Source organism: Chamaea fasciata, unplaced genomic scaffold, assembly GCF_029207755.1.
Source record: "Chamaea fasciata isolate MVZ Bird 193981 ecotype frontalis unplaced genomic scaffold, bChaFas1.0.hap1 SCAF_25, whole genome shotgun sequence".
Classification (NCBI taxonomy): domain Eukaryota; kingdom Metazoa; phylum Chordata; class Aves; order Passeriformes; family Sylviidae; genus Chamaea; species Chamaea fasciata.
In genome coordinates this window covers 2,001,091-2,009,936 of record NW_027094110.1, presented here as the reverse complement: position 1 = coordinate 2,009,936, position 8,846 = coordinate 2,001,091, and positions in this window count along the sequence as shown.

Genomic DNA, 8,846 nt, shown 5'->3' with positions numbered 1-8,846 from the left:
GCAGGTGACACCAGGGCCAGGAATGGTGCCCTGGGCAAAGGGGGGGTTGCCCAGGGCTGGGGAGTCTGTCCCACCCTCAGCTCCAGCAGAATTCCCTCCTCTGCCTCTTCCCAGCCAGGCGCGTGAGCGATTCACTTCCAAACTTCCCAAAACTCGGCTCCGTCCCCTGCCCGAGCACAGATCGGGATCCCGGCGGGGGCAGCTGCCCCGGCCCTGCGAGCCGCACCCCGGAGGGAGGGAGGAGGCAAAAACTCCTCAGTCCGGGCGGTCATCAGCGTCCGGCTGGGCAGAGGAGGGAGGGCGGGGAGGGGAATTCTGCCGGAGGAGGGTGGATGCTCCGGGAAGAAGGGGATGCTCCGGGAACAGGATGCTCCGGGAAGAAGGGGATGCCGCGGGGAGGGGATTCCACGGGAAGAAGGGGATGGATGCTCCGGGAAGGGGATTCTCTGGGAAGAAGGGGATGCTCCGGGAAGAACGGGATACTCCGGGAAGAAAGGAATTCTCCGGGAAGAAGGGGATGGATGCTCCGGGAAGGGGATGCTCCGGGAAGAAGGGAATTCTCCGGGAAGAAGGGGAGGGATGCTCCGGGAAGGGATTGCGGCGCCGCGGCCGCAGGGGGGCCCCCGGTCCCCGCCGCAGATCCCGGAGCCGCTCCGGAGCTTCTTCCCGTCAGGCCGGGCAGGGCCGGGGCCAGGGCCAGGGGAGGGGTCCAGGGTGGGGTCGCACACCCCAATTAGCTCATTAACCCCTTCCTGCCCGCGGCGCAGCATCAGCAGCGGTGACGTCACGGGGCGGTTTGGGTTGGAAGGGAGCTCAAAGCCCGTCCGGTGCCAGCCCTGCCGTGGGCAGGGACGCGTTCCGCTGTCCCAGGCTGCTCGGAGCCCCGTGACCCGGCTTTGAACGCTGCCCTGGGGCAGCCACAGCTTCTCTGGGGAATCAGAGGGCCTCGCCACCCTCGCTTTAAAAAAACACCCTCCCGAAATCCCGGCTGAACCGAGCCTCTTTAGCCAAAACTGCTCGTGCCTCCCGTGCTGTCACACAGTCTCAGTGGAGGAAATTTGGGGGCAGGAGTGTGAGCCCTGCCACCCCCCCCCCGCCGCCTGTGACACTTGGGGACATTGCCATCGCGGCCTGGCCCTGCCCAGTCCCTGTGACCTCGTTGGCAGCAGCCGGGGGAGGCCGCAGTGCTGGGGCGGCCACCGGAGCTCCTCCGGCCGGGCTGATCCCATCCCAATTTCGGGATCTCTCGCTCATGGTGGCCCTGCCCCTCCCCGTGTCCAGCTGCCCACTCCTCCTGTCCCCTCCAGTGACCCCCGGGCACGGGCCGAGCCCCCTCTCCTGGGCCACCCCCGGGCACGGGGGGCCACGGGCGGCGTCCCACGGCCGGCCGGGGCGAGCAGCGAGCCACCAGCGAGGTGACACAGGCGACAATTCCCGCACGGCATGAGCGGCGCGGGGCTCCCTGAGGACTCGCCTGGTCCCGGCGGGGTCAGGGGGGCTCACAAGGGCTCCCTTTGTGCGGGAGAGGTGAAGCTTTGACGTCAGCGCGGCAGGAATTCCTTAATTCCATTCAGGCCTCCCTCGCCCGCCGCTAATTGCGTTTTATGTAAGAGGCGCAGCTGCGCTCCCGGCCGGCAGCGGGATAAGCGGGAGGGACGGGGAGCGACACGCCGGCCTGGTGGCACCGGGCACCGGGACCCTCGTGGGGCCGGGCTTCGGGCGGAGATTGGGGCGCTCAGCGGGGACGGAGCTCGCTGGGGACATCCTGGGACAGGCTGGAGGCTTGTGGCGGCAGCTGGGGTGGCACAGCAGGATGTCCCTGTGTCCTCTCTTTGGGGATGGTTTGTCGCACCCCAAGGATGCCCAGGTCCCGCAGGGTGCGGCCGGCGCTGTCCCCTGTCCCGTGTCACCGCAGCCTGGCTGAAGGAACAATCGTAAATTGTGTTGGTGGCTCGGGGTGATTGCTGCTGACGCAGACAAAGCCGGGAGCGGATTTATCTCCCGGCGTTGTGCTCCTGCTTTTCCAGAAAATGCCCCCACGGCAAGTGCCAGGGCCACCGTGACCTGTGCCAGTGCCACCACGACTTGTGCCAGGGCCACCACAATTTGTGCCAGTGCCACCACAATTTGGGCCAGTGCCACCGTGACTGTGCCAGGGCCACCACAATTTGTGCCAGTGCCACCACGACCTGTGCCAGGGCCACCATGACCTGTGCCACCACAGTCAGGGCTTGGGCTACAGTGACCCCTCCCCGTGTCACTGTGACCAGTGACAGTGCCACCATGGCAGGTGCCAGTGCCACCACGATATGCCACAGTAAAATGATGTCCAAGCTGCCCCTGTGCTCTGCGGGGGGGACCCCAAAATATCCTCGGGGATGTCCCTGCGTGCCCAGGAGCAGGAGGGACCCAGAGGGGCTCACCTGCATCCCCCGGGCACGGAGACCCGAGCCAGGCACAGCGCTGGGGAGTTTTCCCAAGGAGGAGGAGGAGGAGGAGGAGGATGAAGGGATTGGGGAGGGGAAATGCTGGCAGCCATCAGTGGGGACACGGCGGGTCCCCGGCTGTCCCCTCCCCCCGGCGGCGTGGCCGGGCTTAGGCGGTAAAAAGCGAGAGCTGGTACCAAGGATAACATGCCTCGCATTCCTGCGCTGTCTCCGGGGGAATTTCGGCTGTTCCACATGAAAAATGCTCCTGCCCCGCGGGTCACCGTGTCTGCAGGAGAAATTTCCGAGCGGAAAAGCTCCAGGGGGCCACAGGCACGCCTGGTGGGCAGCCCCAGGGCACCGTGACTCACCTGGCGCGGCCAGCGCCACCGTGGCAGGTCCCTGTGCCACTGTGGGCCATCCCCGCGTCGCTGTGACCAGTGCCAATGTCACCATGGTGGGTGCAAATGCTCCTGTGACAAGTGTGACAAGTGCCACTGCCACCATGAGCGGTGCCAGTGCCACCACAGTCGGGCCATGGGCTACAGTGACCCCTCCCCATGTTGCTGTCACCAGTGACAGTGCCACCATGACCTGTGCCAGGGCCACCGCGGGCCATCCCCGTGTCACTGTGACCAGTGCCAGTGCCACCATGGCCACTGTGACCAGTGCCAAGAGCACAGGGTGACCCCGGCAGCCCCGGGCTGTCCCCAGCAGAGCCCCGGCCGTGTCACGCTCGTGGCCACTCCGATCGTTTAATTGCACGTTTAAAAATAAATCCTCCTCTGGGGCTGCGGCGGGGGGGAGGGGGTGGGGAGAGAGGCTCGTGGAGGCAAATGAAGAAAAATTTAATTAAGGGCAGTGCCGGGAATGTCTCTCCCACAATAAAGATAAGGAGGATCAATTGCCGCTTCCCGGGATCAAAGCCGGGGCTGGAGGGGACGCGGGGCTGGCGGGAGGGAGGGAGGGAGGGGAGGGCGAACAAGGGAAAGCGGCGGAGAGACGGGGAGATAAGATTAGAGAAATCATTGATCGCGGGGCTCCCCGAGGGCCGGCGGGACTCGCGGCTCGATGGCGGGTGCCAAAATCCCGCCCTGCGCAGCCCCGGGAGGAGCAGAAATACCCAAACTTCCCATCTCTCCTCAGGAACGCGAATGTCAGAGTTAGGGTTCTGCCACTGGAGACGCCGAGATAAAAAAAGGGAGAGATCCTGGGATATCCTGAGCTGGAGGAACCCACCAGGATCACCGATCCAGCTCCTGGCCCTGCACAGGACAATCCCCAAATCCCATCCCTGGGCGGGTTTTCCAAACATTCCTGGAGCTCTGGAAGGTTTGGACCAGCGACCATTCCCCGGGGAGCCTTTCCAGTGCCACCTCAGCGGGAAGAACCATTCCCCAAAACCCGACCCATGGCTCCCCGGCCCAGCTCAGCCCTTCCCCGGCTCCTGTCGCTGTCACAGGGCTCGCTTCTGTCCCCCCAAGCTCCCCGTGCCCAGCTCATCACCCAGCCCCGCACATCCCGACCCCCGGGAATGCCCTCTGGGGTGGCTGTTCCATGGGAATCACTCCCCTCTCCCTTCTCAAGCGCTTCCCACGCGTGCGGAGCGGGCCCGGGAGGCTCCCGGGGCTCCCCCGGGGCCGCGCCCGACCGGCCCCGCTGGCTCTGCTGCCACCGGCTCGGCGGGGAGGTGGCACACCCAGATGCTGTCGCCGTGCCAGGCTGCCAGCCCGCTGCTCCTCCCCGCCCGAGCCGGCTCAACCGCTTCCCCCGGCTTGCAAAATAAAAAAAAAAAAAAAAAAAAAAAAAAAAAATAAATAAAATAAAAATCAGGTGAGGCAAGAGCGCGGCCCCGTTCTCGACGCCGCTGCAGGGAATTCCCAGCGGGATCCCAACCCGCCGTGCCCCGGCAGCGATGGGTGAGCCCAGGGGAGCCCCGGGAGCGGGGAGCAGCCCCTCGGGGAGCCGGGGAGCAGCGTTCCCGGTTTTCCAGCTGCACAAGCCGAGTCCCGGGGTCGCTCAGGTGCCGGGAGATGCAGAGCGCGGCCTCACAGGACGGTCGGGACTCCCGGCAGGGCTGGGCCGGGCACCAGCATCCCGAATTCGGGATCGGCCGGGCCCGGCCCTTTCCCAAAAAACCTGTCTGGCTGCTGCTTTGCATTCCCAGGCTGCGGGATCCGCTGGGAAAACCGCCCTGGCCCGCAGCTGCCGGCGGGGCCGCGCTCCTTCCCGTGAGAGACGCGGGGTGAGCAATGCCACGGCCACGGAGGATTCACCGTGAGGCCCAAGTGGCTCCGGGGGCAGAAACTTCCGGAACCTTCTGGGAGCTTCTGCCGGCAGCAGCCCCGTGCCCATTCCCGGGGTGTGCGGAGATGCCATGGAGGTGACACTGGTGACACGGCGGTGACAGGGACAGGAGGTGTCACGCCCCCCCCCCCCCAGGGGACACACAGGGCCACCTGAGTCACACTGTGCTGCTCCAGACAGTCCCTGAGGGAAAGCTGGTGGCTTTTTGCCCGCCTGGAGTGTCCCAGGAGCAGCCCTGGGGTCAGGGTGAGGGGCTGGGGGCAGGAGCTGAGCTCCACGATCCTTGTGGGTCCTTCCAGCTCAGGGAATTCCAGGATTTTGTGGTTCCCATCAGCTCATGGCAGGCGCGGTGGGGCAGGTCCTGCAAGGGATGGGAAGGACAGGAGACATCCTGATGGTCCCACAGACACAAATTTTTGGATCCTCTCTGTCCCATCCCAGAATTTCTCACATGGGATGGGCAGAGCTGTCCTGCCTGGAGGAATCTTCCAGCAGAGACCCCAAAAAACATCACCACAGCTCCAGGAGGCCACAGGAGCTTCAGAGTGGCCACCAGTTGTCAGCCAGCCGGGTCCCCAGGGGGGTCTGAGGTCGCATTTTTGGCCCAGGTGTGACCCAGCCATTCCCTGTGCTCCAGAAAAACGGGATCAAAATTTCCAGGCGCCGCTTTCTCCCCCCCCTGTTTTTGGGGGGGGCCTCTCCAGGCTGCCACTGAAGACGGGAGGACTTTCATGTGGGGATTTCTCTCCTTCAGATCTTCAAAGAAATCCATCAATCAAACAGGTGATTATGGAGGCACCTTAAAAAAATAAAATTAAAAAAAAAAAACTACAAAAAAGAAAAAACCGCTTTGAAAGAATCAGAGGCAAAGGAACACCTCGGCTTTGTTGTGTTAATTGTTCCGGCGCTCAAAGTTCTGACAAAACGTCTCAGAAATATCCCTGGCTCCGGGCCCGCGGTGTGTCAGACACACAAAGAACGGCCCCGACACAAAACCCGGGGAAGGGAAAACCGACAGCGGGAGATCCCCGCAGGAAGGAACAATCCCAAGGTTCCAGACAAGGAGCTCGGCCGAGGCCGGAGGGGAGGCGACACCCAAATTCCAGAGCTCCGGGGGACATCCCTGAGCTGCTCCGGGGGTCATTAAGAGCCAGTTGTTAATGAGAGCTGCCCGCTGTCCTTCATCCATCCCCTTCCCGGGGGTCCTGGGAATCTCCAGCGGGATCCAGCCCCAACCCCACGGCTGCATTCCCAACGCCCGGGGTCACAGGCTGTCCCCGGGGTCACTCCCGCTCCTCCCAATCGCACAGAAGGGCTCGGTGGATCCGGGATTCCCGGCACAAGCCCGGGCAGGAGTCGGGGCCGGGGCTGACTCAGGGCCCCGGGGCCAGGGGAGCGCCCCGAGCTCGGCTCTGCCGGGAAACGCTCCCTGCTGGGAGCGCGGCTGGAGCCGCTGCTTCTGCTCCCCCGGCCAGCTCACGGCTGCTCCCACCCCGAAATTCCCTTTTCCCCCTTTTTCAGGGCACTCCGACCCAAAATTCCCTTTTCCCCCCTTTCTCAGGGCACTCCGACCCCGAAATTCCCTTTTTTCCCCCTTTTCTCAGGGCACTCCGACCCCAAAATTCCCTTTTTCCCCCCTTTCTCAGGGCACTCCGACCCCAAAATTCCCTTTTTTCCCCCTTTTTCAGGGCACTCCGATCCAAAATTCCCTTTCCCCCCCCCTTTCTCAGGGCACTCCGACCCCAAAATTCCCTTTTTTCCCCTTTTCTCAGGGCGCTGCCGCTGCTCTGGGGGGATGTGGATCCCAAAGCAGCCCCCGGGTGAGGCGGGATCCGAGTCTGGGGTGACCCAGAGAAGCACAGACACACCACCCACTCCGGCATTCCCATTAAAAATCTTTGGGAATGCCCAATTCCCGTGGCTGGACGTCCCTACACCCGTCCTTTGGCCATGGCTGCCCTCCCAAACCCCGGCATGCAGCGGTGGGAAGCACCAGTTTCCCCCAGGACCAGCGGGAGAAGGCTCCAGGCTGGATAATCCCTTGGGACGGAGGATGTAAACCCACGGGACAAAACTCCAAACCCTCATCCTCCAGGAGAATCCGTCTCCGGGTGTTTCTCCCGGGTTCCCTGTTCCCCAGCCCCGCTCCCACGCCCTGCCGGGCAGCACCGGCAGCATTTGGAGCTGAAGTCACCCCCCCACCCCCAAAAAATGAGATTTTGTCAGCGAAAGGCGGCTGAGGTCATCTCCAGCCGCCCCAAAGGCCCGCGGGGCCGGGCGAGGGCCGCGGGGATTGCCAGAGCTCGGGATGAAAGCGCTGGGTGGATAAAAGGGCCGCCGATGATGGGGGGGGGCTCGGAGCGGGGGGCTCAGAGGCAGCGGAAACCAAGGCCGGGATGAAAGGAGCGTTTCCAGGGGCTGGCGGGGGAATTCCGGGAGCTCAGGGATGGAGGGGGTGGTCACAGTGACAACCGGGGTGTCCCCAAGCTCGGGCTGCCCCTGTCACCGCCTCACCCAAGGGCATTTCCCACCCTTCCCACGGCTGTGGGCTGGGATAAGGCGGGAGGGGACTCGGAGCAGCGCCGGGGAGATGCCACAGAGGTGACCGCGACAGCGGGACGCCGCCGGTGACTCTGCCGTGACCAGCGGGGACACGGCGTGGGGCGGGCAGCGCGTTCCTCACAGCCGCTGGCGCCCGCCCAGAGGTGACAGACAGGTCACCCACCCCGAAGCTCCCGTTCCCGTTGGGAATTCCCAATTGCCTGAGTGTCCCGACACCTTTGGCAGGTGCAGCCCCAAAGCCCGGGGTGCAGCACTGCCCAGCCAGAGCTGCCACGGACCCAAAAACAGCGCACGGGGACGTTTTCCTGCAAATCCCGGATGAAACGGGGCTGCAGCATCCCGGGATGCTCCAATAGCCCTAAAAAGGACTCTCTGCTCCGTGTCCAGCTCATCTCAATCCCATCCCATCCTATGGATCCCATCCCAATCCCATCCCATCCCAATCCCATCCCATCCTATGGATCCCATCCTATCCTATGGATCCCATCCCAATCCCACCCCATCCTATCCCATGGATTGCATCCCATCCCAATCCCATCCCATGGATCCCATCCCATCCCAATCCCATCCCATCCTATCCTATCGCATCCCATGGATGCCATCCAATGGATCTCATCCCATGGATCCCATCCCATCCCACAGATCCCACCCCATGGGTCTCATCCCACGGATCCCATCCCATCCCATGGAGCCCAATCCCATCTCATCCCATCCCACGGATCCCGTCCCCTCCCGGCAGCACCCAGGACTTTGCCCAGGCTCAGCCGGGCGGCTCTTCCAGCATTCCCGAGTTTCTCAAAGGCTCGGGAAGCACGCGGGGAATGCTCAGCGGGGGGGCCGAGCGCGGTGACCCCCCCGTGCCACAGCCCGGCGGGACAAGGGCCGGTGGCATTCCGGGCATAGCCCGGCCACCCCGTCCCCTGTCCCCGCGGGACGGAGGGAGGGAGGAGGGCCCCACGGCTCCGGTTAACCCGCCTGGAAACGGGAATTGTCAGGGAGCAAGGGAATGGATTTCCATGCCCCAGCGGGAGAAAGGGATGAAGGGGAAGGTGCACAGGCAGCTCCTGCCACCAAAACCTGGGCATGTCCCCCAAATTCCAACCCACGGGGGTTCAGGGATGTGAGAGGGGTTTGGGAGCAGGGCTGGGACGGGGGGGCTGCACACACTGGGGAGGGGGGATCCCGATCCCTCACTGTCCTGCTTCCCTGACATCTTCCCCTAAATTTTGGGGCTCTGTTTGTCCAGCAGCTGCTGAGCCTCAAAATCCAGATTTCCAGTCTGTGGGGTGCTGAGCCCCCACACCAGCCACGTGCCCGGTCCCAGTTCAGCACCCCAGAGCGCTGGGGAGGCACCAGTTAAACCCAGTTTGAGGAGTTCGAGCACACAGAGGCGTGCAGGACGTGTCTGAGCTCACCCACCCTCACCTGGGCTGGAGCACGGCCCCATGCCAGCAGGAAAGGGACGGGGACAGGGACAGGGACAGGACAGGGACACCAGCCAGGCCCAGGCAGCCCCTCCCTCACCCCCGGCAATCAAGGCGACAACTCAGC